The sequence below is a fragment of the Girardinichthys multiradiatus genome, chromosome 9 (genome assembly GCF_021462225.1).
Source record: "Girardinichthys multiradiatus isolate DD_20200921_A chromosome 9, DD_fGirMul_XY1, whole genome shotgun sequence".
Classification (NCBI taxonomy): Eukaryota; Metazoa; Chordata; class Actinopteri; order Cyprinodontiformes; family Goodeidae; genus Girardinichthys; species Girardinichthys multiradiatus.
In genome coordinates, this window is record NC_061802.1 from 40,756,444 (window position 1) to 40,773,872 (window position 17,429).

Below are 17,429 nucleotides of genomic sequence, written 5' to 3' on the forward strand. Positions count from 1 at the left end.
CGCCTTGAAACAATCCGTTGCAACTGCATAACTTTGTTTGGTCCGCTCTAAAAAAAAATCCCTGTGTTAAGGCAAATAGGGCCAACTGAAGGTGTAAGTTTTCTCACTTTCACCGATTCCTGGACCAGAACAGCAATGTGAATCCGCCCTTAGATGGTGTCCTGGATTCTTTTCTGACCTCCTGGGTGAGTTGATGTTCTTTTGAAGTACTCTTGGTTAGCAGGCTGCTCCTGGGAATATTCACCTTAGTTCCATGTTTTCACCCTTTGTGGATGACGGTCTCTCTGTGGTTCGCTGGAGTCCCAAAAAAAAAACTTTGTTTCTTATCTTTTACGTTTATTTAGATCGCAGCATGCTGGCTTACCTTTTGAGAACTTTTAGCCTACTTCATGTTGTGTGACAGGATCTATGTTTGCACGTCTGGCAGTAGCAGAAGTAAAAATGAACTCCAAAATATTTGGTAAATTACAGTTAATTCATGATTCAACAAAAGGGAGCCAACTAGTGTTACACATATAGTTTTAGATAGTTTAGATAGTTTTTCTGTCTTAATAAATGAAATCATCATTTGAAAATTGCATTTTACATTTACTCAGGTTATCTTTGTCATTTTGTCAACATTGTTTTGTCCCTGGAACAAAACTTATCATTTTCATCTGTGGTTAGGGAAGCAAGGGCTAGCATTAAAAACACATATAGCGACTTCCAGCTGCTTTTCAGACGTATGGGCTGCATATTCTACAAAAAAAGTATTCTATTAGAAAAAATATATAAATTAGAATGATTGCATTAAACCATCAGTATGCACAGCAGCAGCAGCAGCCCTCGCAGCCAAGTAAAATCATTTAGCTCTTCCTTAACTTGTGCAGGAGAAAAAGCAGCCAGGTAGTCGCCATGAAATCTTTGAAGTATGAGAAATAGAGCCAGGAGGGAGGGAAGACTTGTTAAGGTATCAGTTAGAAAGTGGATGTTTGCTAAGCCACAGTTGTTCAATGAACCAATCTCTCTTGTTTATCCTCTCTTTCTCTCATACACACACACACACATAAAACCAAATGATAACGACAGTAAAACATGCCAGACTTTTTACCAAATTGTATTCACAAATATTTAATCTATTAATATTATCAGATTAATTATTATTTATTAATATTATCAGCCAGACTGAGGTTAAAAGAAACATCTGAGTGAAGTGTCAAGCAGGGTCTACTCTTAAAAAAGAAAAGACTTTTAGATCCTTGGGTGAACCTGTGACCCAATCCCAAACAATTGCCTGTCTTTTCCATGCAGATACAAACCGGAATATTTTGTGTGGTACCTAATACAAGTAAACAGCAACAACACCTCCCTGTCACCATTACAACATCAGAGCAAGCAGCAACTAATAATGGCAGATCTCCTGTCACCTCTAAAAGCACCCCAATCTACATTGTTTCAGGAAATGCAGCAGGATACATGGACGGATCAGTCATTTCAGCATTGTTTAACTTATAGTATAAATGGAGCCCAAACGATACTCACAGCTTCTCTTTGGATCTTTGAAGCACAGAGAACTGCTAGCTTTACTTAACTCAGTAGGAAGAGTCCTCTCACCCTTAGAAAGCCTTGTGCTGCTGAAATGACTCACATCCCCTCTTCCAACCTCTGTCAACCATCATGAGGAGGTAAACATTTCCAAATATGGAGAAAATATGGAGACAGTATTGAGGGCAATATCAGTTTGGTTTGCTTTTAGCTAGGAATGCCACACTGTGTGAGCCAGAGTCGCTCCACAGAGCCAGTTCTGTGGTGCATACCTCTCACTTAAAATAATAATGATGATGATTGCAGAGAACTTTTCACAGTTGTTTGGGGCTCAGTCTGACCTAAGATGGATGAAAATGGGAGCCTGTTATATCAGCTCTTATTTTTTAGGATTAAAATTGATGCACCGATCAGAATTTTTTGGCCAACTTCCTAATCTCTAGTTTTTGTAGCTTTGACTTGCCAATACCAATTTTAGGTTCCAATCCATCTTTAAGAATTAGCGTACAACATAGAGGAACAGCACTTAAAATATAAACCTTTTTCTGCCCTTTATGCTGTTTGTAATATAATCTTTTAGGTAACACACATTGACTGATGGTAGATATTTTAAATTGTCTTTAGCTCTATGTGAGTGATTAAGGGAAACACCATGGCTAACTAAAACAGCAGTCTCCGTGGGTTTTTCCTTAGACTATGTAGATCCCCAAACCCATTTTACAATGCAGCATGTTAAAAACAGACAGAGGTTAAAGGTTTAAAAGGATGAAACAGAGCAACTCTGCTGTACTCTGTTCAGCTATCCTGTTACCCGCTGTCTTGTCTGCAGCCTGACGAACTTCACTTTAACATGTTTAAACACCCCACTGATACTGATTTATTTTCCTCTATTTTTATCCAAACAAGATGAACTTGAACCACATCGAAATATGGTACAAGCTGAATAAACACACAGAAACAGAGTAAACATGCTAGCATTAGCTTAACACTCCAGCAACCTGCTCACCATGAAGCCTTTGTCAACTGGAGCAAAATGTGAGTTTGCTGACGATTGTACCTGTTTGTGTTGAGTCAGATATGATTAAAACCAACAGGCTTTCCTGCAAAAACTCCAAATGATCTGTTTCTATCAAGAAATTGATCTAGAAAAGGATTCTAGAGACTCCAGATCATCAGCAGTAACCATGTTGTAACACTGATAAACTAGAGAGTTATGTTACTGCAGTATAAAGTTATCAGTATTGGCAGATGCTTTTCATAAAACCACTCTGAGCAGTAACAGGAATAAAAGCAAATCCAGACTGGGACATCCCTAGGTGAAATTTGAATATAAAGAGAATGGTCTGGCTTTAAGTTGGATAGGATTATGTTAGTGCATTGCTAAATTACAGAGAATTCACTCTGCAAAGGCTGGCAGGTAGAGATCGCTTATTTACCACATGAAGTCATCTCCCAGCACAGATTGTCTTCAAGTGATTAAGAAGGTGTAATTAAAGTCTGATTACTCCCACGAGTGCCATGGGTCAAAAGCCTAACAGCTGCTAAGGGAGAACATTACATTGACCTTCCTGGACTGGGATTGTATTGAGCAGCAGCTTTAGAGTCCTCATTTCCTGAAACAGCACAACCTACTTTACAGCAGTCCCTCAGGGAAGAACCACCAATCAGTGCAGTTCATGTTCGCGCATTATTAGCAAAAACTTTCACAAGCTATTTCCTGGAGAAATTTCCCTAATATACTCAATGCAATATTTATCAAGAGACCAAAACCAGGTAGAAAGATGCTTCGCCAACTCAGTGTGAACAGAATTTTTCTGCAAACTAATTCAAAATTTTTATTGGAGTTTTTAGAGAAAACAAGAGAGGCTGCAGAATGCTGGCAATTAGGAAAATAAACCCATGGGGCATTTCACAGATGACCAAATTTCAACAGACTGTACCTACTACATGTTTAGAAGGACATGTCAGAACATTTTAAGCAGGTCTGAAGAATGTGATTAATGTTTTTATCTCTCTGTTAAAGAGGCAGTGCAATGCTATTCAGACTCCGGCTGCTTCTGCATTAATGTTCTTCACAACCAAACCCTGGACGCCAAAGAAAAAAGCCATGATGCCACAAATCTTTCCGTTTGCTCAATACAGAACACAAAAACATTACGTAGGGTTTCTGCATGTGGTCAGTTTTTCTTATTACATTTGTTTCCATGGCAATTTGTAAAAAAAAAACCCACTAAGAGCATTTGAAAGTATCATTTTTCTTAACATCTGGGCTTGAGATAGCTTCTTCAATGCAAAGCCTTTAAATCCCCTAAAGGTTTATTGTAGTACTCGTAAGAAAACTTTGATTCACTTTTACCTGCCTTCTCTGTATTGTGCTTCAACCTGAAGGCAAGAAGGAAAGCATGAATACATGGTTGAGATTCTTCCCTCCTTAAATTTGTAGTGTGTTTGAATGGGAAAACTGTGACCCTAATTATTGCAAGGAAAACTGTAGCATCCATCACACACAGTGTGTAAAGCAATACCATTGCGTCAGTAATACATAAATGTTACCTGATCTGACTCGGTAAGGACACCCAGTAACCCAGTCGTCCAACCACAGAGTTTAATGTATTTTACTGGGAATGGGATAGACCAGAGTAGCACATATTTTAAAAACATAAATATGAAGTTTGGTGTGAACTTCCATTTAGCCTCCTTTACTTTGATACTCCTAAATAAAAGCAAATAGCAACCAAGAGCCTTCAGCAGTCACCTAGTTAGTAAATACCTGTCTGTTTGTAAGAAGAAATTCTCAAGAGATCCGGGATAAAGCCCAAGCGTTAAACATTGTACAGAACACTGTGCAATCCATCACCTGCATATGGAAAGAGTCTGGCACTGTTGAAGAAGGTCACAAAAAGCCCTGTTTGTAGGGGACACAGCAAACATGTGGAAGAAGCTGCTCTGGTTGAAGGGACCATAGTTGTACTTTTTGGCCTACAAGCAAAAACCCTCTGCGACAAAAACGCAACATTGCACATAACCGTCAAAGCACCATCTCCACAGAGAAGCATGGTGGTGGCAGCATTATGATGTGAGGATGTTTTTCTTAACCAGGGACAGGGAAGCTGCTTAAACCCCATAGGAAAATAGATAAAACTAAATAAAGGGCAGTGCTGGAAAAACTTGTTAGAACTTGTGAAAGACGTGAGACTGAGATGTTGGTTCAGCTTCCAGCAGGACAACGACCCTCAACATACAGTCAGAACTACAATGAAATGGTTCGGATCATAAGTTCTCAATGCCCGGGGCACTGTGTGGCTCAGCTGGTAGAGCAGGTGCACCATGTGCACAGGCTACAGTCAAAACCCACTTTTTAGATTTTTATTAAAACCAAAATGAAAACCAATGTATCATTTCCCTTCCACTTTATAACTCTGTGCTACCTTTTGTTGGTCTATCACATAAAGTCCAAATAAAAATGAATTAACAATGAAGGTTTTGGTTGTAAAGTGACAAAACATGAAAAGGTTCACTGAAAGACGCTGTATATATAGTAGTTGGGCATGCCTAATCTATCCCAAAACACTAAATAACTTAAATATCACTTAACTGTTGTTTTAATAGTAGTTTAGGGTGTTTCATCAGAATAGTTTCAACAAACCCTGGTGACACACCACCCTCAGCCAACATTTTTCCTCCTTCCTTCTTCTATAACTTTGTGTCTGAATGTGGCCTAATACAATGGTCACATTACACTTCATGTGCAAAAACACATAGAAGAGCAACACTGTTTTTATTGGATAGTTGCATACTGAATTTGGTGTTGCCTTTCAACTTCCTGTAGAACATGTAGTTTACCACAATAGTGCAACACAAATGTCCCTATGGTTTTGCAGTGAAAGTGGAAGTAAACTCAAAAAGTACCAAAGAAGAACAATAAAACAAAAAATACAGAAAAAGTAATCCTACCTTTATTTTCCTCTTTGGAATTTCTGAAAGACAGCTGAAGTCCTTTGCAGTGTGTTGAAATCTGCAGGGATTGAGAAATACAGACAACTCTTTGTTACACAAATAGATTACTTAACACTAATTTGGCGGTGGAGCACCACGCCAGCATAGTAAACAGATACTGTCATCTGGGAGGCCTACTTCCCCTGTGACTGTGTCATTCATAAGTGGAAAGAACACAGCCTAAAACCTGGATGCTCCACCTGGTGACCACAGGGCAACGTGTCCCTTTAATGTCTGGTATGTCAGGGTCCTGGCACTAAACATAGGGCAGTATGGCATCCAAATGACAACCACAACAGGAAAAAAATGGTAAGCGGGGATGACTGGCTAGCTGAATTTGACATATTGAAACATGGAGCAATGCTGGTAATTTCGTCACAGATAGATCTTTTCAGATGGTGGATTTTCCATCCTCCTGGACACCAAAGGTTGAGGGAGGATATGTGGAGCCCAGCGGGCTTCAGCCTTATCAGTTTGAGCCGTTGGGTCAAGGCGCTGATTCACCGATGCCCGAAGCCGGTGCTGCAGAGGCAATGGAGGACAGAATGAGGGCGAGTGTCTGAGTGAGGTGGTTTTATATCCGAACGCAGGGCTGTGACGTAGACATACACCAAGCTGTACCGTTTGAATCAATGTGAAAATTTAACTGCAGTAACCACCCTTCAACCCAAAGCAGGCAGCACTAAGATGGTTTTAGGACAAATATTGCAGAATTAAACAGGTTTACATGAAATTTTTTAAATTGGCACAGTAACATAAGGACTGTACCCTTGAGGCCCGATTTATAAGGTTTATCTGCAAATCTGGGGTTAAGTTCCATGTTAAGTAAGGGGATGCAAACTGGTATGTTTACTGGTATGAAATGGGGGTACAAATTTGAGAAGGGGCGAACTGACTCAGAGCAGCACCATCCAGGCAGCTATTGTTCCTTTTGTTCCCGTTTTTTTTTTTCAGTGCCATTGCTCCTGGCGTCAAACCTAATCATGTAAATCTGGTGCGTAAAGAATGAGTTGGAAATATGTGTTGTCTATCACATATTCTCATCTAAGGCCATGTATCTGGCCTGTACACCGCCAGTTCAAGTAATAAAATCTGACTGGTTCAAGTTCTCCATGACAAACGTCTAAAGCAGAAATATCAGGTGAGCACAGCTGTTTGAATGGAGTACAAGCCTAAATACAGCTCCAAAGTATAGTGAGATTATGTTCAGTCATAACTGTGTTATAATAAATGTGTAACGAGGTTTCGAAGTTGTCAATCATCATTTTGGCTGCCAAGTAGGGGAAATATTAAAGAAATAAATAAAGACATTTAATGAGCAGAAACAACTTGTTGCTTGCTTGATTTTAAACAAACAAATATAGACCTGCTGGTGAAAACTTTTTCAGTGAGATGCTGTTCTCTAGCACACTTTCAACAAACTGAACCAGATGAGCCAATAATGTCTGCTTGATGCCTCAGTAATTCTAGTGTCTGGTTACATGATCATTTATGTATTACTGACAGATCTGTTTAGTGTGTAAACAACCCACCAAGTATACTAACAACAGTAGTTGGAGGATCTGTGTCTGGTAATAACACTGGACTGTCTTTTCAAATCTGGAACTTCAGATCAGAACACTGAATCGTCATTCAGTATATTTGTTTTTAACTATAAAGTAAAAGAAAGTAATCTGCAATATTTGGCAAAGCAGCATGTTACATGTTGCACCCACCATAAGCGTCCAGCACATCCGAACGTAAACTTTTGGCCCAAAGTTCAAAAGCATGGTTTGGCAAATAAAGCTAAACACATAACCAAAAGAACACCATACCTGGAAAACATGGTGGTGGCAGCATTATGCTCTGGGATTACTTTTCTTCAAAAAGAGATTTTTTTTGTCATGGTGGATGAATTTCTAAGCAGCTCCAAATACCAGTCAGTTTTGATCCAAAATCTTCAAGTTTCTGCTAAGTAAGCTGAAGATGAAAATGAGCCTTCATTTTTAGCATCGCTGCAAGGAAAGCTACACAATATGTCCAATTGCAACCAACATCATAACTTTAATGTGTGCTATACTATAATTACAAGAGAATCCCTAGATGCAATATTTGGTAGGCTATACAAATGCCCTACATTTAATCCCTGCTTACCAATAATATATTTTGCCAGTTGGATGAACGTCCACTGTCTTTTATGCCCATAACTCAGTTACTGAAGGGCTATAGATCAGATAGAGTGGGGTAGACATTATCATGATGTCCCCACAAAAGTATTTAACCCTTTCTCCTAGACATAGCTATTGGCTGAGCTTCTACTGTGACTAACTGTATGTTTTCTCTTTTATCCTCTAGACTTGAAAACTGTCTCTGAGTTCATCTGCTTAACTGTCTTTCTCTCCTAGATGAAGCCACTGAAGAAGCTACTACTGCCTTTAAAGTTTTACTTTTTTTTTCTTTTACATAGAAAGTACCTCTGGAAATAAGCATACATACTACTTAGCTAAAAATAAGAGGCCAGCATGATACATTATGAAGATTGTTCACAAAAACAAACTGTAATCTATTAAAGAGTTATTGAACTAGATTGTTTATTTTTAAGTGACAAATTTGAACATAACAGGGAAGACATGTTCTCATTAAGATAACCCCAGAACTGCTTTAGTGAAAAAAACAGACACTTCGGTGTATGTTTTTGAGGGGAAGCACTACAGCACTTGGGGGCCAGGCAAAACCATTTAAAGCAGCATCAGTTCAACCTTTATAAGTCATCCCCTATTTAACCAAGCTGGCAAATGCAGTAACTTTCAGTCGATGAGAGCACACAGGCAGCTATAAGCTATAGACCCCCACACACTGTCACTGGAAACAACGAATGCCTCAAACAAGCAGTACAATTTACTGAAAAGTAAGCCATTTCTCCACGATCATGATCTCAATGCCATCCAGTAGACACGGTTGCTATACAAGAATAGTTTCCTCTTCCTTACACCTCACAGACAACCTGCAAAGAACAACTCCCTCGGCAGCAATTCATTTTAAAATCAGTTTGGGAATATTTGCAAAACCACATCAGTGTATTAAGAACAGATTTCGGTGGATTTTGACCAACATAAACAGGTCTTCCTTTAATAATTATCTTTTCTTATTAAACATTACTGTATAATCTGGTTCAGTGAATTAAAATGATGGGTTTTATATCAATTAAATCCGACATTTGGCTGTTTTCCCACCAATGCTTACAGGAAGAAACTGCTTATGTTGATCAAAAGAACACATTATGCGGTAATTTTTGTGAACTACATGTACTGTGATGCACTTCTGCTTGTGACAACAGGTGTTTTTTCCCCTCATTAAAATATGCCGAGACGCACAAACAGAAGAAGCAACCATGGGGGCCCGGGCTCAAAGGCAGCTGAGGCATCTATCTTTCAACTTAAACATCATCAGCGCTGTCACACGAGCCCTTTTTAGCCTGAGATTTTAAAGACAGTTCTGTTTAATGTTGGCTGAGTAGAAAATGTGTCGCAGCGATGCAGATGGATTCGGTTTGATGACAGCTCTCCCTAAGGGGACCTTGGTGTTATTGATTTGAAATTCACATCTAAGCCAAACTTTGTATTCAGTCTTTTGGAGAAAAAAGTGGCATTTATTTTTCATTTCATAACAGCATAACATCTAAGGTCTAGACCGATGTCCTTGTTCCTCTCGCGAGCAGGGAGCGGAAGCTCAAAACTTTCACAAAGGCTTTTTGGTTAAAGCAGCTGGAGGAGGGAGACCTTCACATAAATATAAAAAGCCTGCTTGACGAAAAAACTACCAAGTGAACACGAGGAACCTGGACTGACTCTCTGCAACTATGGTATACGAGTCCATTCGCAGTACATAAGGATCTCTTAATACATCTCTAGCCTGTTGCAATCCAAATGGTAAATAGGAGGTAAATATACAGAAAGCTCTACGGAGCATCATTTCAACTGTGCAAACTACATCCTGGACAATGGTGAGCTGCATATTTTTGTCCTCAATTACCTAGAAACGGTATGATTGTGCATGCATTCCATACATAATTTGACTCAGTTATTCATTAAATACTGACTGATAGAAAAGTATCTGTGAAATTCTGGCTCTGTGCAAGTGTTTTTAACCTCACTTGACAGACCAGAACTATTTTGTGTCATTGGGCATTTAAAAATCTGAGCAAAGATGTGGGGTTCTGCAAGGCTGTGTTCTCAGGCCATTTGAATTCAACATTCACATGCTCCCCCTAGTTTAGGTTGTGCAGTATTACATCCTCTCTTATTACCACATCTACGCTGATGACATTTACACTAGGTAGAGTTAAGGACTCAGACCTATTTTTTTTTTCCACAGATGTTGACAAAGTAGGACACAGAAAAACTGAAGCATTAGATTATAGCAAGATAGACAATTGTAATGTTTCAGTCACGCTATACTTGCAGACCGGATATTGTAGAATCTCACGCTAAACCACTCCATCCCAGATATTTTGGACATGTCGAAATTTCGTAGCAGGAGTTACAACTTTTAGACATCTATATATATACACACACACTACACAAATCTGCCACCACTACTGAATTTATGGAAGTGCTATGCAAATATTGTAGCAAATTGTAAATAAACTTTGCTAAGTTGACGTTCTTTCAGCAACAATGACGATTTACTTGCTACAGCATTCTAAATGCTTGAATCTGCTGACACTGCATTGGAGTTGGTACTATTTTCTCATTATTTCAGCTAATACAATGTTGACCTGCACAGAATCCTGACCCCAACCTTCTTGAACACCTTTGGGATGAATTAGAGCAGAGACTGCAATTCTGGCTTTCTCATTTAACTATGAACACACTCCTTAATGTTGTGGAAGATAGTTGCTATAGCTGGCAACAGTGGGTCCATTAACAAATTGGACTTTATAGATTAAGAATTGGATGTCATCAAAGTTCACGGACATGTAAAAGTAGACAGAAAAAAACTTTTGGCAATATGCTGTTTGTGGTCAGATAAAAAAGTAGCCTGCATCTTAATATTGTCCTTACATGTATCAGTGATACTAAAAAAATAAAGAAAATCCTTCAGGCAGCTGCAGCTCACCCAAAATGCTGCTGCCAGAGTCCTGACGAACACCGGGGAAATTGATTATAGAACACCAGTGCCTAAACTGCAGTACTTCCTGTTTGTAAAATAGTAGATTTAACATTGTGTTATTGGACAATCAGGCAGTGAATGCTTTTGAGCATAAATGTGGTTTAGAGTTGCTTGTCAGGTATGAGAGACCTAATCCCTCAGGTCTGCAGAGACATCCGTGTATCAAGGACCAGAAGTGAACAAGGCAGCATACAGTTTCTGTGCTTCATGGCCCTGGAACAAACTTCCTTAAAAAGTTGGCATGTGCAGAAACTAATTTAAATCTGAGCTGAGAACATTATTGTTTAATGCAACTTTCCCTATAAAGACTAACGTTTATCTCAACAGTTTATCAGTTTGTGTCATCGGTTCTTACCAATTGATTTAAATTTGTTTTTTTACTGCTTCCTTTTTTTAAGTCATGCATACAGTTGGATGCTGTTCCATTAATGCATTGCTTGTCTTGTCAGTTTATACTTCGGTTTATTATTTGTTCTGTAAAGCCCTTTGAATTGCATTAACACAAAAATTTAAAACAAAAACACATAACTCAATCTAATTGCCTTTTGTAAAGAATAAAACGTTTCTGATATTATTACAGTTTATTTAAAATTTGGTTATTGTTTATTATTTTAATCTGAATACACATGCATGAGCAAAACTGTAGAACACCAGGGATCATATTCACAAAGGATCCAAAGACTAAAAGTAGCTCCTGCTGACATCATTTTAAGAAACATATTGGAATTTCTCGAATTCTAAGATTTTTTAGATAAAAGTTATTCATGGAGCATCTTAGGCCTTAAGAGAACTCCTAAGTGAACAAATGTTAAAGAGTAGTGAGGAGGACTTTTAGTGAGCCTAAGAGTGTCTTAAGAGAAGATGGTGGAAAGACAGAGAGAAAGGAGAGATATTCTCCGAACAATAAACAAGTGAATTAATAAAACGCTATCGGCTCGATCGTGCAGTGATCCACCCTCTAGACAGTCAAGTAAACAGGCACATAAACTTCCATAATAGTCATATTATTATTAATATATAGATATGATTACCCTTATCATCCCTCTAGGGGAAAATTAAACAGTTTCATCAGCAGGAAAGGTTAAAGGTGCTCCTCTAGTAAGGCAAAACAAGTTTATATAGCACATTTCAGTAGCAAGACAATTCAAAGTGCTTCACATGAAGGAAAATAAAAACTAAAAAACATAATAGCCAAAGTACATTCCCGTAACATAAAGGTAATTAAAAAATAAATAGAATAGAATGATGGATAAGAAAATGAAAGAAAAGTTGGACTGCAACCTTAACTAATAATGTTTAGATGGCACAGTCAAAGGCCACTCTAAACAAAAAGTTTTCAATCTTGATTTGAAGCAACTTAGGGTTTCGGAGCTTTTACAGTTTTCTGGGAGTTTTTTTCCAGATTCATGGAGCATAAGAACTAAAAGCTGCTTCTCCATCTAGTAAGGTGATATTAGAAAGGATAAATAAATAATAGAAACAATAAAGATTAAAAAGTGAAAAAAAATGTACAAATAAAGAAGAATTTAACTATTATATACAGACTAAAAATGCTTTTAAAAATAAACATGAATACATACATATATAAATAAATACACACTCTAGACCAGGTACAATCATCTAAACACTTTATACATAGAAGGAAGATGTAAATGTGATGAATAAAAATTTGCTGTATTGTATATGATGATGTCAGTAGCCATAGCTGAGGTGTTGCAATCTCCTCTCTAGCTTCTGAATGCAGCAGGAACCAGCGCTGCTCACATTCCAGGCTGGTGCTGAAAGCAGAGGGAGCGATGCATTGATCTGCTCGGCAGCATGCTCCCAAGTCACCCAGTGCATCAATGAAGGGGTTAAAACATTGGACTTTCCGACAGTGGGCTCGCTCAGCCCTAAAATATTTTAATTCATTCATTTTAGTCTGTAGTCCAACTTTTCTTTACATTTGTATCCTTTATCATGCCACTGCAATGTATTTTGCTTGTTTTTGTCACTGCAAAGTTCTTTTTTCATCTTGTAAAGCACTTTGAATTGTTTTGTTGCTGAAATATGCTATACAAATAAACTTGCCTTCTTTGTTCACAACGGGACCCCAGGACCAAATCTAACTTTAAACACTCCTCTCTTCTCCACCAGCTGTGCCAACAGCAGGCTCTGCTCCTCTGTCCAGTTTTTTTTTCTCTCCACCTTCTGTTCTCCACTATGTTTTGGTCATTTTGCCAAATCAAACCTCTTTATAAAAGAAGGTAATCACAGTAAAATGCTGACAGCTGAGTGTCCTCATTAATATCAAATAGATGAAGGAGAAAAAAACTCACCAGCATGGCGAGTAAACCTAATAATAAGAAAATCTAAATAATGCTGAGCATGTAAATGAGGTACATTCAAACATTTTAAAGTGTGTGACAAGTGATTTTATTTTGCTAAGTTCCATCATCATGATTTACACATTTCTTAATTCAGTCTAAATTCTATGATCGGTTAATTTCTCTCGACTGATTACTAGGAGCACATTTGTTTTTTTCTTTTGCAACAACCAATCACAGCTCTTAGAAGACAGTGTCACACCTAGCAACGGGGTCAACTACACCTAGCAACGGGGCCAACCACACCACCTCACTTAGATAGGAATCGACTTTTCCTGGCTTAGAGTCGTTCTCAGCAGCGAACTGAATCACTCATAAGCTGAGAATCCTTGGCAGGAATTTTATGTTAAGATAGGAGTTCTCCGACAGGACGCTGAGTATATTTGAGAATACAGGCCCAAGTACATTGGTTTTAAGGGCTTATTTTACTAAATATTACACCATTTTGCTGCTTGGCTCTTTGTAGAGAAACAGACCATATCAAGATAGTGGTAAGCCGCTTGATATGGAGGGTCTGATGTATTTATGCTTTATATCATTTCAATGCTTTACTGATAATTTATTTCTAAAGTATATTTCCACAAAACTAATAGGTGGCGTCTAATTTGAAAGGGTTTGAGTCCTGGAGACACTTGATTTGAATGCTTTTCATTGATGCACCACTATTCCAAGCTGAGATTAGCTGGTTCATTAGTCAGACTTTCTGCTCTGACAGGGCCTGCAGTTGGCTCCTAAAATACAGGTCCTTCTCAAAATATTAGCATATTGTGATAAAGTTCATTATTTTCCATAATGTCATGATGAAAATTTAACATTCATATATTTTAGATTCATTGCACACTAACTGAAATATTTCAGGTCTTTTATTGTCTTAATACGGATGATTGTGACATACAGCTCATGAAAACCCGAAATTCCTATCTCACAAAATTAGCATATTTCATCCGACCAATAAAAGAAAAGTGTTTTTAATACAAAAAACGTCAACCTTCAAATAATCATGTACAGTTATGCACTCAATACTTGATCGGGAATCCTTTTGCAGAAATTACTGCTTCAATGCGGCGTGGCATGGAGGCAATCAGCCTGTGGCACTGAGGTCTTATGGAGGCCCAGGATGCTTCGATAGCGGCCTTTAGCTCATCCAGAGTGTTGGGTCTTGAGTCTCTCAATGTTCTCTTCACAATATCCCACAGATTCTCTATGGGGTTCAGGTCAGGAGAGTTGGCAGGCCAATTGAGCACAGTGATACCATGGTCAGTAAACCATTTACCAGTGGTTTTGGCACTGTGAGCAGGTGCCAGGTCGTGCTGAAAAATGAAATCTTCATCTCCATAAAGCTTTTCAGCAGATGGAAGCACGAAGTGCTCCAAAATCTCCTGATAGCTAGCTGCATTGACCCTGCCCTTGATAAAACACAGTGGACCAACACCAGCAGCTGACACGGCACCCCAGACCATCACTGACTGTGGGTACTTGACACTGGACTTCTGGCATTTTGGCATTTCCTTCTCCCCAGTCTTCCTCCAGACTCTGGCACCTTGATTTCTGAATGACATGCAGAATTTGCTTTCATCTAAAAAAAGTACTTTGGACCACTGAGCAACAGTCCAGTGCTGCTTCTCTGTAGCCCAGGTCAGGCGCTTCTGCCGCTGTTTCTGGTTCAAAAGTGGCTTGACCTGGGGAATGCGGCACCTGTAGCCCATTTCCTGCACACGCCTGTGCACGGTGGCTCTGGATGTTTCTACTCCAGACTCAGTCCACTGCTTCCGCAGGTCCCCCAAGGTCTGGAATCGGCCCTTCTCCACAATCTTCCTCAGGGTCCGGTCACCTCTTCTCGATGTGCAGCGTTTTCTGCCACACTTTTTCCTTCCCACAGACTTCCCACTGAGGTGCCTTGATACAGCACTCTGGGAACAGCCTATTCATTCAGAAATTTCTTTCTGTGTCTTACCCTCTTGCTTGAGGGTGTCAATAGTGGCCTTCTGGACAGCAGTCAGGTCGGCAGTCTTACCCATGATTGGGGTTTTGAGTGATGAACCAGGCTGGGAGTTTTAAAGGCCTCAGGAATCTTTTGCAGGTGTTTAGAGTTAACTCGTTGATTCAGATGATTAGGTTCATAGCTCGTTTAGAGACCCTTTTAATGATATGCTAATTTTGTGAGATAGGAATTTTGGGTTTTCATGAGCTGTATGCCAAAATCATCCGTATTAAGACAATAAAAGACCTGAAATATTTCAGTTAGTGTGCAATGAATCTAAAATATATGAATGTTAAATTTTCATCATGACATTATGGAAAATAATGAACTTTATCACAATATGCTAATATTTAGAGAAGGACCTGTATGTCCCTTCTATACGTCTGCATATTAAAAGCACCGTTTCTATGAAACCTCAAACACCTGCAGACAGACAGTTCACACAGAGTCCATGCTGCTCACAGATCGCCTGACTATGATTCTACCCTGAAGAACCTTTCATTTACAGAACATGACTGTGCATCTTTTCCTGACCACAAGTCTTTCTAAACAGACGAGTTTGCCTTGCTTGTAAGTAAAGTGCAGGTGCCATGACTTTGTGTAGTTGAGGACCCAAACATAAATCTGAAACAAACCGGAGTGACCCAGTATGTTTTTGACACCTTGATAAAAATGGCTTTTGAACATAGCAAATGTCCTCAAAGGACAGTGGGACTGTGAATACTGACATGTTCAAAGTGATTTTTAATTCTTGATGTCATTAGGGCTGCATCATAGGGAACTTTGCAGCATCTTCTACTCAGATCAGTGATGAGGGTAAAATACACTGAGAGGGTGTGTAATTAATACTTTTCTAATATACAGCATGAAGCTCAGTCCTAAATATGCAAAAATAAGCTACATATACTGTAAAGTATAACTATGAAGAGGCTGATAAGATGATTCAGCTCCAGGCCTACATTCTGTTATCAGTCCAGTGCTCTGAGGATGACACGGGCCCACTGTCACGTATGCCTTATTATCTCTATGCCCACGTATATGGGCGATAAGAGGTTTTGTCGGGTAACTTGTACGGTCTAAAGGACACGGGTTCCCCAGTATGAGGTACAACTGTCTGTAACTTTAATGACACACACGGAGGACCTGCACTAACGTGGCAAATCTGTGCTGTCGTAAACACCCAGGCTGGTTTTTGTCAAACGTAACCCACCAGGCCGGAAACAAAATAATAAATAAATGGATAAATAAAGACACCGGGTTTCTGCGACTTCAGTAAACAGGAGCTTCTTTATAGTGAAACTCAGCGACATATTTCTTTGCAGAAAGGGGCTCTTCTTCACTCTCGGATGACAGCCTGTCCTTCCGCATTGCTCGGCAGCCGACCACCAAAGCTAAAGGCAGAACCCCCTCCCCTCACCCCTCCAGAGACGCAGGGAGTCCCGTTTAGCGAAACTTTGACGGACCGCTCACGCTGTCTGATATTTTTTTCTTAACGCATGAATGAGCTTCTCTCTCAGCTCGGGCTAGCGCCAGGTTAGCTTTGTTAGTACCCTCATGCAACATTCCTACCGACCAAGGCTATCTGCGTCGAGTCCACGCCCTCACTGTTAACTCCGTCCGAGCTACAATCAAATGTATATTCCCGTCCAACAAGGCCGAACAAACTACAGAGGAGCGGCACCAACCGTCTAACAGCTTCCAGCCGAGTAGCGCCCAGTGAGCTTCAATCGTTAACACAGAAGTGGAACCGATGCTTGACTTACCTCGCTTTCTAGGAAACACGAGAGAGGCTGAAATCCTCCAAAAAAAAAAAAAACAGCCAAAAAAAGAAGAAGTCCAACTTTTCTTGATCCAAGTTGTGGGAGAGTTGAAGGCAGTGACGTCACGCCCCGAAATTCCAGCCGTCTCAGTCAGATCAGAGGTTTGCCCATGTAAGGCAGCAGGCCAAAACGCAGCGGCCCGCACTGACACACACTGCACAGCACTCACACACTGCTATCTGCACAGGGGGGAAAAGGCCATATGCTTGAAATCACTTCTCTCTTTGAAAACATATGTCGCTGTGCAATAGAAACACGTAAAATAAAACATCTGCACATTTATGGTATGGGCAGGGCCGGATTCAGAATATTCCGGGTGCTTGGGCTGGAGATAGTTTTGGGCCCTACCCAGACTCTGCATGTTTTCATAACTGGATTTTCTCCATGGTAACAAGTAATAAAAACCAAAACCGAAATGCTTATTTCGGTTTTTGTTTTAAAGTACAAAATAATAAATAGAAATAGGAACCATTTTTCTTTTTATTGATCAAAACTGGATTAATAATAACATTTCTATTCATATTTTATTAAAATGGCACATCAGAAACAATTTATAGCTTTGTCCATAATCAATAGAAAAATATTTATTGG

General features: G+C 39.4%; 1 protein-coding gene across 5 annotated transcripts in view; it reads right to left on the bottom strand.

The window, feature by feature from the left end:
* LOC124874026 (LIM domain containing preferred translocation partner in lipoma) overlaps positions 1-16,990 on the bottom strand; it is a 211,976-nt gene extending 194,986 nt beyond the window's left edge. For 2 of the 5 annotated variants that reach the window (XM_047375165.1, XM_047375166.1), the window contains exons 1-2: positions 16,782-16,990; positions 5,479-5,539 (exon numbers count right to left, since the gene is read on the bottom strand). The gene's annotated coding sequence lies outside the window, so the exon portion shown is untranslated. The other 3 variants (XM_047375167.1, XM_047375169.1, XM_047375168.1) reach the window with 3 other exon arrangements.
* Positions 16,991-17,429: the final 439 nt, after the last annotated feature.